The sequence below is a fragment of the Leuresthes tenuis genome, unplaced genomic scaffold, assembly GCF_036924035.1.
Source record: "Leuresthes tenuis unplaced genomic scaffold, fLeuTen1.0.hap1 SCAF_50, whole genome shotgun sequence".
NCBI lineage: Eukaryota > Metazoa > Chordata > Actinopteri > Atheriniformes > Atherinopsidae > Leuresthes > Leuresthes tenuis.
The window spans coordinates 17,315-32,862 of record NW_027325404.1 but is presented as its reverse complement, the minus strand read 5'-3'; the positions used below and the strand labels follow the sequence as shown (position 1 = coordinate 32,862).

General features: G+C 42.9%; 3 non-coding genes across 3 annotated transcripts; all 3 read right to left on the bottom strand.

Moving 5' to 3' along the window:
- Positions 1 to 4,359: 4,359 nt before the first annotated feature.
- On the bottom strand, positions 4,360 to 4,545 carry LOC140285684 (U2 spliceosomal RNA). The gene has a single exon (XR_011910667.1). It is a non-coding gene; the product is annotated as a U2 spliceosomal RNA (small nuclear RNA).
- A 275-nt stretch (positions 4,546 to 4,820) lies between these two features.
- LOC140285706 (U5 spliceosomal RNA) lies at positions 4,821 to 4,934 on the bottom strand. The gene has a single exon (XR_011910686.1). It is a non-coding gene; the product is annotated as a U5 spliceosomal RNA (small nuclear RNA).
- A 387-nt stretch (positions 4,935 to 5,321) lies between these two features.
- Positions 5,322 to 5,512, bottom strand: LOC140285696 (U2 spliceosomal RNA). The gene has a single exon (XR_011910677.1). It is a non-coding gene; the product is annotated as a U2 spliceosomal RNA (small nuclear RNA).
- Between the last annotated feature and the right edge of the window lie 10,036 nt (positions 5,513 to 15,548).

Sequence of the window (15,548 nt, the reverse complement as noted above, 5' to 3'; positions counted from 1 at the left end):
GGAGGTGTTCGGCTGCAAGGTCTGAATTTCCAACCATAATTTGTAAACACCGTTGAAGAAAAGCCTCGAAAGCCCGACTATACACCATCAAAAGCGGGAGCAGAGGTGTTCAGCTGCACACAATCAGGTTTTTGCAAATTATGATCTGACATTCACACATGCTTTTGATGATGTATGGTTGGGCATTCGCACCTTTTTTTACCCATTTTTCAGGAATTATGGGTGGACATTCACACCTTCTTGCAGCTGAACACCTCCTCTCCCGCATATGATCATGTGCGGTTTTATATTTGAAAATTTTCTTTCATTTTTTCTAGCAATTATTGATGGACATTCAGACTTTGCAGCTGAACCCCTCTGCTGCCGCTTTTGATGGTGTATAGTCGGGCTTTCGAGCCTTTTCTTCCCCGGTTTTTACAAATTATGGTTGGAAATTCAGACCTTCTTTTAGCCGAAAACCTCCGCTCCCTCTTTTGATCATACATTGTCGGGCATTCGCACCTTTTCTTACCCGCTATTTACAAAAAATGGTCGGCCATTCACACCTTCTTGTAGCCGAACACATTCGCTCCCGCTATTGATTGTGTACAGTCGGGTATTTTAACCAACTACGGTCGGACATTCACACCTTCTTATGGCGGAACACCTCCGCTCCCTCTTTTGATGGTGTATGTTCGGGCATTCGAACCTTTTCTTACCCGCTTTTTACAAACTATGCTCGGACATTCAAACCTTCTTGTAGCCGAACACATCCAGTCCTGCTTTTGATGATGTATGGTTGGGCATTCGCACCTTTTTTTTTACCCATTTTTGAGGAATTATGGGTGGACATTCACACCTTCTTGCAGCTGAACACCTCCTCTCCCACTTATGATCATGTGCGGTTGGATATTCGAAAAATTTTTTTCATGTTTTCTAGCAATTATTGATGGACATTCAGACCTTCTTGCAGCTGAACACCTCCGCTCCCGCTTTTGATGGTGTATAGTTGGGCTTCCGAGCCTTTTCTTCCCCGGTTTTTACAAATTATGGTTGGACATTTAGACCTTCTTGCAGCCGAAAACCTCTGTTCCCTCTTTTGATCATACATTGTCGGGCATTTGCACCTTTTCTTACCCGCTTTTTACCAATTATGGTCGGATATTCACACCTTCTTACAGCGGAAAACCTCCGCTCCCTTTTTTGATCATTTATGGTCTGGCAATACTACCTTTTCTTACCCGTTTTTGAGTAATTATGGCTGGACATTCACACCTTCTTGCAGCGAAACACCTCCGCTCCCTCTTTTGATTGTGTATGTACGGGCATTCGAACCTTTTCTTACCCGCCTTTTACAAACTATGGTCGGACATTCAAACCTTCTTGTGGCCGAACACATCCACTTCTGCTTTTGATGAAGTATAGTTGGGCATTCACACCTTTTCTTACCCATTTTTCAGTAATTATTGGTGGACTTTCACACCTTCTTGTAGCCGAACAACTCCGCTTCCGCTATTGATTGTGTACAGTCGGGTTTTTTAACCTTTTCTTACCCGCTTTTTACCAACTATGGTCGGACATTCGCAGCATCTTACAGCGGAACACCTCCGCTCCCTCTTTTGATGGTGTATGTTCGGGCATTCGAACTTTTTCTTACCCACTTTTCACAAACTATGGTCGGACATTCAAACCTTGTGGCCGAACACATCCACTTCTGCTTTTGATGATGTATAGTTGGGCATTCACACCTTTTCTTACCCATTTTTCAGTAATTATTGGTGGACTTTCACACCTTCTTGTAGCCGAACAACTCCGCTTCCGCTATTGATTGTGTACAGTCGGGTTTTTTTAATCTTTTATTACCCGCTTTTTACCAACTATGGTCGGACATTCGCAGCATCTTACAGCGGAACACCTCCGCTCCCTCTTTTGATGGTGTATGTTCGGGCATTCGAACTTTTTCTTACCCACTTTTTACAAACTATGGTCGGACATTCAAACCTTCTTGTAGCAGAACACATCCACTTCTTCTTTTGATGATGTATGGTTGGGCATTCGCACCTTTTCTTACCCATTTTTGAGGAATTATGGGTGGACATTCACACCTTCTTGCAGCTGAACACCTCTTCTCCCACTTATGATCATGTGCGGTTGGATATTCGAAATTTTTTTTTCATGTTTTCTAGCAATTATTGATGGACATTCAGACCTTCTTGCAGCTGAACACCTCCGCTCCCGCTTTTGATGGTGTATAGTTGGGCTTCGGAGCCTTTTCTTCCCCGGTTTTTACAAATTATGGTTGGACATTTAGACCTTCTTGCAGCCGATAACCTCCGCTCCCTCTTTTGATCATACATTGTCGGGCATTTGCACCTTTTCTTACCCGCTTTTTACCAATTATGGTCGGATATTCACACCTTCTTACAGCGGAAAACCTCCGCTCCCTTTTTTGATCATTTATGGTCTGGCAATACTACCTTTTCTTACCCGTTTTTGAGTAATTATGGCTGGACATTCACAGCTTCTTGCAGCCGAACACCTCTTCTCCCGCTTTTGATGATGAATGGTCCGGCATTCTTACCTTTTCTAACACATTTTTCAGCAATTATTGTCGGTCATTCACACATTTCTCATCAGCTTTTTGCAAATTATGATCTGACATTCACACCTACTTGCAGCCGAACACCTCGGCTTCCGCTTTTGATGGTGTATATTTTGGCATTCGAACCTTTTCTTACCCGCTTTTTACCAACTATGGTCGGACATTCACACCTTCTTACAGCGGAACACCTCCGCTCCCTCTTTTGATGGTGTATGTTCTGGCATTCGAACCTTTTCTCACCCACTTTTTACAAACTATGCTCGGACATTCACACCTTCTTGCAGCGAAACACCTCCGCTCCCTCTTTTGATTGTGTATGTACGGGCATTCGAACCTTTTCTTACCCGCCTTTTACAAACTATGGTCGGACATTCAAACCTTCTTGTGGCCGAACACATCCACTTCTGCTTTTGATGATGTATAGTTGGGCATTCACACCTTTTCTTACCCATTTTTCAGTAATTATTGGTGGACTTTCACACCTTCTTGTAGCCGAACAACTCCGCTTCCGCTATTGATTGTGTACAGTCGGGTTTTTTAACCTTTTTTTACCCGCTTTTTACCAACTATGGTCGGACATTCGCAGCATCTTACAGCGGAACACCTCCGCTCCCTCTTTTGATGGTGTATGTTCGGGCATTCGAACTTTTTCTTACCCACTTTTTACAAACTATGGTCGGATATTCAAACCTTCTTGTAGCAGAACACATCCACTTCTTCTTTTGATGATGTATGGTTGGGCATTCGCACCTTTTCTTACCCATTTTTCAGGAATTATGGGTGGACATTCACACCTACTTGCAGTCGAACAGCTCTGCTCCCACTTTTGATTATGTTTGGTTGGATATTCGAACCTTTTCTTAACTGCTTTTTACAAACTTTGGTCGGACATTCACAACTTCTTACAGCCGAACACCTCCGCTTCCGTTTTGATGGTACATATTCGGGCATTCGAACCTTTTCTTACCCGCTTTTTACCAACTATGGTCGGACATTCACACCGTCTTTCAGCGGAACACCTCCGCTCCCTCTTTTGATGGTGTATGTTCGGGCATTCGAACCTTTTCTTACCCGCTTTTTACAAACTATGCTCGGACATTCAAACCTTCTTGTAGCCGAACACATCCACTCCTGCTTTTGATGATGTATGGTTGGGCATTCGAACCTACTTGTTGCCCGCTTTTCATTAATTATGGGTGGACATTCACACCTTGTCGCAGCAAAACACCTCCGCTCCCTGTTTTGATCATGTATGGTTGGACATTCGCACCTTTTCTCACCCGCTTTTTGCAAACTATGGTCGGCCATTCACAGCTTCCTCTCCACCATACTTGTATGGTGGGATATTCACACCCACTTGCATCCGAAGACCTCCGCCCCCACTTTTGTTGATATTTAGCCGATCATTCGCACCTTACCCGCTTTTGGCAAACTATGGCCTTCTTGCAGCCAAAAACCTCTTATCTCGCTTTTGATGATGTAAGGTTGGGCATTCAGACCTTGCTTCACCTGCTTTTCACCAAATATAGTCGGACATTCACACCTTCTTGCAGCCGAACACTTCCGCTCCACCTTTTAGTTTTCTATGGGGCATTCACACCTTTTTTTACACCGCATTTTATAAAAACACCACAAGAACACCGTATTGAGATTTTGTTCTGACCGCTCATTCGGTGTCGCGTATCTTTCAAGCAATTCTCCTGGTTAGCCCGCACTCGGCTCGCTACCAGAGCCGTGTTAAAGTCTGCTTTGCATTCACTCTCTTTTCTCAGCAGATTAAAAGAAACTTCCATCCTGCACCGCTGTTTGCTTTTTCACAAGAGCAGAGGAGAGCGCACCGTTCCTTTTTCAAATCCTATTGATAAAAATCCATTTAATATGTAGTCCTTGCATAGACATATCACATATTAAACTGATAAGTACAGATACTACACTTGATCTTAGCCAAAAGGCCGAGAAGCGATATCTGTCCACTGGTTCACGTCCGAGGGCCCTTCCTGGCACAATGCGCACTTGTAGCGGTGTTCGTTTTATGGCCATAGTGTCACTTTGCACCTCCGCCCACCCGCTGCACTGAGCACTCTTCAACCCTTTTAAATGGTATAACTTTACACTACCGCACGCTCCAGCGAGCACCATTCAAGCAACATCGGCACAGTCGCAACAAGTAAGGCGACTCTACTCAGAGAAGTCACTCTGCACAGTAACAAGATTTCTTTTGCACAGACAGAAAGGGCTTCACCCGCAAAGGTAAAGCCTGCCAAAAATAGAAACAATTCATTAGTGCTGCTCTCCACGGAAGTCTTTAGTAAAAGGCGAAAGACTTGTACATTATGAAGAGAAACCAGTGTACGATTATCCATCACTGCGGGAGCAGGGCATCAGGCTAGTTGGCATAGCCACCTTCCCCATGGTGAGCTTTGCTTGGTTGAGACGCTTGCTCCCCCCCTTGCTCCTCGGCTGACCAAGTAGGAACAATCGGGCCCTATTCGATGGCTGCCTTGTCTTTTACTCTGTGCAAAAGACAAGGCAGCCACAAACAACACAGGAACACCGTATTGAGGCTTTGTTCTGACTGCTCATTCGGTGTCGCGTTTCTTTCAAGCAATTGTCCCGGTTAGCCCGCACTCGGCTCGCTCCCAGAGCCGTGTTAAAGTCTGCTTCGCATTCACTCTCTTTTCTCAGCAGATTAAAAGAAAGTTCCATCCTGCACCGCTGTTTGCTTTTTCACAAGAGCAGAGGAGAGCGCACCGTTCCCAGCGGCACTGCAGTACCGGGTCGATGCTTGGAGTGAACGGAGCAAGCTCCTTTTTCAACTCCTATTGATAAAAATCCATTTAATATGTAGTCCTCGCATAGAGGACATATCAGACATTAAACTGATAAGAACAGATACTACACTTCATCTTAGCCAAAAGGCCGAGAAGCGATAACTGTCCACTGGTTCACGTCCGAGGGCCCTTCCTGGCAAAATGCGCACTTGTAGCGGTGTTCTTTTTATGGCCATAGTGTCACTTTGCACCTCCGCCCACCCGCTGCACTGAGCACTCTTCAGCCCTTTTAAATGGTATAACTTTACACTACCACACGCTCCAGCGAGCACCATTCAAGCAACAACTTTGCACTCCAGCTTCGAACATCGGCACAGTCGCAACAAGTAAGGCGACTCTACTCAGAGAAGTCACTCTGCACAGTAACAAGATTTCTTTTGCACAGACAGAAAGGGCTTCATCCGCAAAGGTAAAGCCTGCCAAAAATAGAAACAACTCATTAGTGCTGCTCAACGTTGTACTTTGCAGTAAAAGAAAGAGCAAATCTAAAGTTTCAGGAATCCGAGAATAAGCTTACTTTCATGAGTTCTTCACGATTTCGGATTTTGCTATAAAATGAATTCCTTCACTCAAACTAAATTAAAACTGCTAAACCGCTAATCTGTTACATACAAGGCAGATGTCAAATTCACCGAAATAGGATCTAAGGGTATTTGGCCAATCGAGCTGTAGCAGCTTCGGTAAAAGAGTATAAGTTGAAGAGTTTGTGAATAAAGGTGTGCGCACACATAGTGAGTTGTAGGAAAATAGGCAGGGAGCAATGCCGGCTGGGGTATATGTTCTTGTATGTTGTCTGACTGTTTGATTTGAATGTGTTGTGTAAGTGTCCTGTTGAATGTTACATGTTTGGGCTTTGACACGCTTCACTGTGGTTGTTAACTGTGTGGTGTGTCCTGAAATGTTATATGTTTGGGCTGTGTGACATGCTTAATGCTTTTCAGTAGCAACCCACTTATTCATATATAGCAACTGACAACATAAGAAGTCTGGACATACTTTGATAGTAGTTGTAGAAGTATCCTTATTGATAATAGATAAACTAATTCATAGTGATAGAACAGTAGATGAACAGGTGCCTGCACATGTCTCATGAAAATAAAATGGGTGTATGATTGCTGACGGCAGAGCAATACTGCCAAACTTATGAGTTCTTGTGGCAAACTTGATTCAGTGTCTTGACGTGTATACGCTGTTTCGCTGACTTGTCACAAGAAACAAAGTGTGTTTGATAAGATCCGACCATTTTATTACGGGAGGATCAGTATGTATGGATTCTGATGTGACTGATAAACCCATTCGTATCTTAAGCATAATCTAATACGTGAGACAACGCCCTGGCACACATTATGGACTGTCCCCACAGTCCATAATGTAGAAAAGAGAGAAAAAAGCCTTTCTGATTTGGTGTGTGTGCTCACAGTGCAGAGTGTAGAGAAAAGAGAGAAAAGAAAGCCGTTTTGGTGTCACGGGTGTTGTGACTTACACACACACATTTCTGAATTGAGAAAGGAAATTATTTTAGAGAAAGCACTAGAGTTTAGATCCCACATTTGTTGATAGGCATTCATTTAATTTTTCTTTTAATCAGTTTTAAAGTGAATACTAACTGAGAAATGAAAAAGGTGAAGAGTTTAGAAGCTTGGTTCAAGAGCAAAACTTGGTTTATGATCAGCTGAGTCTCTAAACAGAACAGCAAAGGGCTTCATCGAACATTTAAAAAAGATTCAGATTGTTAGAATATCCAGAATTTATAGGAATGGTGGTGATTACTCTTATTTTCTAGAATGGAAATAACTGCACCATGTCTGTTTTATGAATTTAAGGGGCTAAAAAGTTTTGTTCTCGTTTTTCTATGATTAACCGAATGTATGTGAGAGTCCAAACAGACAGAAGGGTTACGGCCGAGCGCTGGACCTTCCAAAAAAGATGAGACAGGCTGGACCTGTGCCATACTAGTTAAGACCTGCCTGTGGATAACAGGTTCTTTAAACTCTCACACACACAAACTCACACACGTTCGCACACATACACCCATACACACACACATTCTTGAACTTGCTGCAAGATTAAACATTTGCATTAACTGACTCCAGCAACTCTGAGTCTCATTGAGAGACTTTTCTCAACAATTGGGTCCTCAAACCAGATCTCAACGTTTTTTCCGCTTTCCAGGGTCGGAGCTGAAACCGTGCACGGGGGAGTCCAGTACTCCTAATGAAAGACCCCCTGCTGAATTGCGGTAATTAGGGGCCAGTGTCCACTGAAAGGGGGAAACAGGGACGAGATCGTACTTTTGAATCAATGGCCAGAAGCCATTGGCAGTGCAGGCATCAACAATAATGGTGTTATTTCACCCATTAACACTTAAGGTACCTCATGCAGTGGCTGTGATATGGTTACTTAACAAAATATCTTTACCAGACATCTCTCCTACATAACAGTTCTTCTTTCACAGCCACACCTTGTTGTCGAGAGATGTGCTACACTTAATCCATCCACACTGCTACCTACCCCACAGATGGAAAGCCTCATGATTGCATGTCAGAAATAACCATCAGTGTTTTACCCAGGCCAGACTTAACTGATATACGTTATGAAAATGCAGAAATAACTATATTTATTCAACAGGTCAAGCAAAAAACCCTGATGGCACAAATGCTACAGGATTTGCAGTAGTAACAGAAACTGAAGTTTTCTTAAAACAACCACTACCAAAAAATTACTCTGTTCAAGCAGTCAAATTGGTAGCTTTAACTGAAGCTTGTAAATTAAATAACAAAAAGGTTGTTAACGTTTACACTGACAGTCAGTATGCCTTCTCAACTGTACATGTGTTAACACAGCATTGGAAAAACAGGTATGTTGACATCCACAGCTAAATGTATAAACTACAAATATTTTAGCATTATTAGATGTTATTCAATTGCCATCTACAATAGACTCGTATGAATGACCGGAAGGAAAACCATACTGCCAAAGAATTTGTTTAAATATGCTGCAGTATTGAGCCACGGACCATGTCATGTCTCAACAGGAGGGATGGAAGCAATAATGAACAAGGTTTTTACAGCATATGGTTTTACTAATTATTGAATTTTTTTTTTTAGAATAAATAAATGAATAAAGTTTTGTCTAGCAGGTCAAATATGTGCAAAATACATTCCACAGGGCAATCTAAGACCAAAACGAAGATAATTCCCTAAGCCAGTGTATCTTTTTCAACATATTTGTTTGTATTTCATTATTTCATTATTGTGTAGATTTCATTGAACTAAATTAATGTTAAGGGAAACGATTCTGCTCAGTGACAACAGAGGTTTTTACCAAATGGTCTGAAATATTTCCATGTGCACAAGCAGATGCACTCTCAGTAGCAAAATCACGCGTAAAATAACTCATTTCTAGATTTGAAATTCCTGAAAAGATCTTCAGTGATAATTTGACACACTTTGTAAACTATGTCATCTCACTGATGGCAAAGAACTTAAAATAGATCTTAGAAACCACTGTGATATAGAAGGTTTCGCTAACACATTGGAATTGTTTTACTATTTACATATGCATGTGCAGTGAAGAATTGCTTGCTGCTGATAAATGCAAAGAAGAACAGCTTACACATAGATGCTCACATATAGGCTGCTGAATGCAATGAAGACCTGCTTATCCAGTAAAGTTCAATGTCAATGTGTAATATTCAATTAGGATTTGCAAAACAGTGAAGTTAAACAATGAATGGGTCCATAGTCGGTATGAGAAGACTACAGGAATATTTACCTGGGTGTACGTTCAAACAGAGATGAGAAAATTGCGATAAATTATTGTTTGTTTGTTTGTTAGTATGTATATGAATGTTATGTGTATAAACTGTGTTGAGTTGTAGTTACTCAGTAGTGTCTCAGTGAAACAACCGACGGGGGAAGCCTTGCGGTGACAACAAAAGCAGTGTTTTACTGATCAGTCAAGTTGCTCCAGTGTACTCCATACAAACTGGTTGGCAACTGATGGGATAGAAAATGGGGAATACTTAAAGCAAACAAGGAATTAGATGGGAAAAATACATGTTTTAACGGGACCCAGACAATATTATATAGATGTCGCCACTGAAGTAAAGAACATTTACGTGGGATGGTGTGAGGGTCCTCGTTTGGCTGACGTTCGCCGATATGCTCGCCATGCTCAGAACCAAGTTGAGACGCGTAAGACAACCAAAAGGGACAAGTGTGAAAAGGAGCTGCATTTGGCAACAATGACCATGTATTACGCAGTTGGTGTAAACAGAGGACGAGGCCGAAGTCGAAGACGTGGACGTGTGGGAGAGGAGGTCGAAATGGGCCACGCCAGAGCTATGATCCGAATATTTGTTTTTACTGTGGCCAGACTGGACACTGGAAGAAGGACTGTCCACAGCTAAACAGTGATGAAATTGGGCAAAAGGCTGACTGAGGGTGGGAGGCAGGTTCTGGACGTCACGCGGCAGCGGAGCCTCCACTAATGGGTGATAGCACAAACACACTCACACATTCTTCCTGCTCTGTGTAGTGAAGCAACGCTTGCCGACTGTGATTCACGTAGTAAAGTTTTGCATGCTATTTCCGTCCTAGAGCAAAGATATTTCTCTCAGAATATAGGAACTTATGTTCGTCAGTAGTGACGTCAGGGGAGTTTGATTGTCCTCCAAAGTTAAGTGGAAACCACGTTTACTGTATGTCTGCATCAGGCCAGGTTGTGAAGGAGAAAATGACAATGCCCATTGCGTGTTGTCACTCCCGATGAGCTCTCCTTCAAACACTCATTTTTGTTATCAGAGTTGTGTCCCATTAACCTGATGGGCTGTGATCTCATGTGTAAATTAGGCATTATTTTAACTTCTACACCAGAGGGTGTTAAGGTTATGTTACAGCCTTTTTTCACAGCAGTGCAGTTTGATTCATCGGCACTTACATATGCTTATGAGTGGAAACTTCCCAGCTCTCCTTTTTCACAACAACTAGTGGAAGAAGAAAAAGCGTTAGTTTCACCCCTTTCTGATTTCATGCAACCTACTGATTTGCACTGCACATCACACATTTCTTTGGGGCCTGACAATGACTATGAGAAGAAGTGAAAAAATATGTGCGCCTACTTTATTGACTCCAGAGCACTTTGATTTTTTTAATGTTTGTGGTACTCGCCCTCACATTTCCTTGGCCAAACGTACACACTGGCAGTGACAAGGTGTGGGAGAGTTTGTTGCTACATGTCAAAAAGAAATGGAGTGGACTGTTTCACCTGCTGATCCAAATTTGATGTTTTCTGAACGATTGTCAGCATACAAAAAAACATTTTTGAGTACAATGCATTGTCAAAGAACTGTGGACTTAATTCCTACCACAGAATCACATTTTGAAGCATGTTTTTTAACTGAAACAGATTTGTCTTCGATACCCATGTTGGCTGAAGTGCCCAATGATCTTTGGGCTAAGAGCAAATATGATGTGAGGTTGATAAAAGGCTGTGAACCAGTAATTGTCACCCCTAAATCAGACTTTTGTCCATGTAAAAAACAATACCCTTTTAAGCCTGAAGCAATTAAAGGGATTAAACCTGTTTTTCAATCTTTTCAGAAAACAGGCGTTATTGTTCCTTTTGAAAATTCACCTGTGCTTACTCCATTGTTTCCTGTTAAAAAGATTAAAGATGCTGGCCAGCCAGATGAATGGCGTTTTGTACAGGACCTCCAAGCGGTGAATGCTGCAGTTCAGCCACATGCTCCTACTGTGCCCAACCCACACACTATTTTGTCTCAAATTACATCAGATGCACAGTTTTTCTCAGTGGTTGACTTGTCGCCAGTGCACCCTCATAGCCCATTTTGGTTTGCTTTTTAGTTTGAAGGGAGATCTTGGACTTTTACCCGGTTATGCCAGGGGTACTGTGAAAGTCCCACTATTTACAATGCTGCCCTCAAAGCTAGTCTGGATTAACTTCAATCAACCACAGGCTCTGCTCTTTTGCAGTATGCGGATGACATCCTTTTATGTGGTCCATCTAAACAACAGTGTGAAAAAGACAGTGAATCTGTTGAAACATCTTCCTTCTTATGGCCATAAAGCCAGCCTTTCTAAGTTACAGTTTGTACAGGACGAAGTCACCTTTTTGGGTCATGTGATTTCTAAGGATGGGCGCTCACTTTCTCCTAAACATGTTGCTGCAGGGCTGCGCGGTGGTGTGGTGGTTAGCACTGTCACCTCACAGCAAGAGGGTTCCAGGTTCGATCCCTGCCTGGGGCCTTTCTGTGTGGAGTTTGCATGTTCTCCCCGTGTATGCGTGGGTTCTCTCCAGGTACTCTGGCTTCCTCCCACCATCCAAAAACATGCATGTCAGGTTAATTGTTGACTCCAAATTGTCCGTAGTGAGTGTGAGTATGCATGGTTGTTTGTCTCGTTTGTCTCTATGTGGCCCTGCGATGGACTGGCGACCTGTCCAGGGTGTACCCCGCCTTTCGCCCGATGACTGCTGGGATAGGCTCCAGCCCACCCGCTACCCGATTAACGGACTGTCGGTATAGAAAATGGATGGATGGATGTTGCTGCAGTTCAGATCATTCCTAAACCGGTTACTAAAAAACAGCTTATGTCATTCTTAGGTATAACATCTTACTGCAGGAACTTTATTCCTAACTACTCTTTTCTCGAAGCTCTCTTAGGTGCTCTTATCCATGGTAAAGGCAGCTGCAGTTCTGACATGCAGCTCCAGTCAGCTGATCGTGTTCCATGGACTCCTGAGGCTGAATCAGCCTTTAGTCAGCTTAAGCTGGCTCTTCAAACAGCACCAACACTTGGCATTCCAGATCCTCATAAACCTTTCATACAGGCAGTTGATGAGAAGCATGGTTGTATGACATCTGTTCTTATGCAGGAACATGGGGCAGGCAAAGGCCAGTGGCTCATTTCTCAGCAAAACTGGACTCTGTGGCTGCAGGCCTGCCTGGTTGTCTTCGTGCTGTTGCAGCTGCAGAGAAAGCTGTCCTGGCCTCCCAAGATATTGTGGGCTACGCTAATTTGACTGTTTTGGTTCCTCATGCTGTTGCCATTATTCTTCTCGAGCAGAAAACTTCACATCTTTCAACTGCTTGTTGGCTCAGATACACCTCTGTGCTCCGTGATATGCCAAATGTCACTGTTAAACGTTGTACTGTTCTGAATCCTGCTACTTTGCTTCCGACTCCTGAGGATGGGGAGCCTCATGACTGTGAAGCTGTTTTGGAACAAGTTTGTACACCCCGACCTGATCTTTTAGAGACTCCTCTTCCAAACTCTGACATGATTCTTTTTGTAGATGGATCAGCTTTGCGTGATCCAGCCACAGGTACTAACTGTGTTTGGTTTGCAGTATGTTCTTCACATGACACTTTGTTGTCTGGTTCTCTTCCTAAACATTTCTCTGCTCAAACTACTAAGCTTATTGCACTTACTGAAGCTTGTAAGTTGGCAGCTGGTAAGTCTGTCACTATTTACACAGATTCCAGATATGCTTTTGGTGTTGTTCATGACTTTGGTGCGCTGTGGAAACACAGGCATTTCCTTAAATCAGATGGTAAAACTATTCTGAACTCCAAGCAGGTTTCTGATCTTCTTGATGCGATCCTTTTGCCTACAGCAATCTCGGTCTGTAAGTGTACGGCTCACACTAACTCAGACGATCCTGTTGCTTGTGGCAATGCCAGAGCTGATGCTGCAGCTAAGCAAGCAGCTAATTTTTTTCCTGTTTTCGCTTCCCTCTCTTTGCAGGCAGAAGACTCCCTCACAGATCTCCATGCTTTGCAAACTTTTGCCTCTGCAGATGAAATTTGGTCCTCTGGACGCATTTGGTCCTCTGTGGGTGCAACTCATACGGATGGTGTTTGGATGGGACCTGATGGTAAACCCTGTCTACCTAAACATTTTTTTCCTCATTTTTCAAAATTGACACATGGGTTGAACCATGTGTCAAAAGGGGGGATGCTGAATGCACTCACTGCTCAGTGGTTCACAAAAGGGTTCAGTTCATATGCGCAAAAATACTGTCAGTCATGTATGGTTTGTGCCACACATAATGTAGGAAAGGCATTACACACATCGCAAGTTGCACACCCTCCACCAGAGAAACCTTTTGAACATTTGATGATGGATTTTGTTGAACTCACACCAGCTGAAGGAAAGAAATATGCACTAGTAATAGTGGACGTGTTTAGTAAATGGGTTGAAGTTTTCCCTGCAAAACATGCAAACAGTAATGCAGTGACTAAAGCACTGCTAAACAGAAATCATTCCTAGATGGGGCATTCCAGAGAAGATCAGCAGTGATAATGGCACACATTTTGTAAACACTGCATTGACTGAGGTTGGTAAATTCCTGGGAATAACCTTGCGCACACATTGTGCTTATCATCCACAGAGTGGAGGTGCTGTGGAAAGAGAAAATGGTACATTAAAGTCCAAGTTAGCCAAATGTTGTGAAGAAACAGGTCTGCCATGGACAAAAGCATTACCTATTGTGCTTATCTACATGAGAATGAGAATCAGAGCTCAAGTGAATCTCAGCCCATTTGAAATTTTATTTGGCAGACCTCCTAACCTGGGATTGGGACCTGTAACCAGACCCCTCCCTTCCACAACTGTTTGTGATGATGCTATGTTGTCTTACTGTCGAAACCTTTCCACTGTTCTATCTCAAGTTTCACAGGCAGTAAAAGCAGCCCTTCCAGCCACAGAAAACACACCACTCCAACCAGATGACAGGTGGTGAAGGAACTTCGCAGGAAACATTGGAAGTCCAAACGTTGGCAAGGCCCGTTCCAGGTGCTACTGGTCACTCACACAGCTGTTAAAGTTGCAGAGAGAGCAACCTGGATTCATGCCAGTCACTGTAAGAAGGTACCAGAACCAGTAGATGACTTCCACCCTGACATACATCAGCCTAACCAACACGCCCGGAAGGACAAAGATAAGAGTCAGCAGTAAAAGCTGTACTCCACCGGTGTGTTAAGTGCTAGTAACCTCTGACCCCGAAGATTGAAACATCCTTACTGAGACCAGCGATGAAGATGATCATACACATGCTGTGAACCATGGAAGAAACTGTTTGTTGTTTGTATTTTCTTATTTGTAACCAGCATGTGCACATTGTATCTTGATTTCACAGGAAGCAATAATACAGGGCTGCTGTATTTCCCCACGACCCGAGAGACCACCAGACGCCCGAAGCCACACAGCCCCCCCCAGCACAAACCCAACCGCCCAGAGCGACGGGACAGCAACCCACCACCACCACTATGTGATCAAGCTAATCAGAAGGGACCAGAGAGAATGAAATTCAGCCAATTGATGTTTTGAGGAAGCAAACATTGTTTCCATGCTAATATAATCTAAAAGAAAATTTCTAAACTGGTTAATACACAGATTGTTCTTCGCTTTCCAGTTCATGAGAATAGTTTTCTTTGCTATACATAACACTGTGAGGATCATGTGTGCTAAGCTAAATTCCACATTGATGTTGTCTAAGTCACCCAGTATGCACAGTGTGGGGCATGCAGGAATGCTACACTTTAGTCATGTTGATAGGTCCGCAAAGACTTCAAGCCAGAACCTCTGGACAGGCGCACAAAACCACAAAGCGTGTGCATAATCATCAGGTGTGTTATCTGTGCAATGTGAGCAGATGTTTGAGTGTGTTAGACCCATCCTGAACATCCTTTGTCCTGTATAGTGTGTTCTATGAATAATTTTGTATTGTATGAGCTGTAAATTAGGATTTCGAGTCATTCTGAAGGTGTTCAAACATATATGTGGCCAGAAGCTATGACTAGAACTGATGGATAAATCTGCCTCCCATTTTGAGGACGGTAGAGACATTGTGTCATCTATCTTAGACAATAATTTATATATTTTTGATAGTAGTTTTGGGGTGCAGATGCTTAGAAATTCTACTACCCTAATCGGGAGTTGTAAGTCTGGTTGGTGGAGGATATATTTCTTTGTTATTATAGACTTAAGTTGTTGATATTCTAGGAATTTATTGCTGCCTATCTCATGTTGTGATATGAGCTCATCAAATGAAATAAAATGTCCATTTTGGATTATATGTTCCAGATGTTTGATTCCTTTGATCTTCCACAG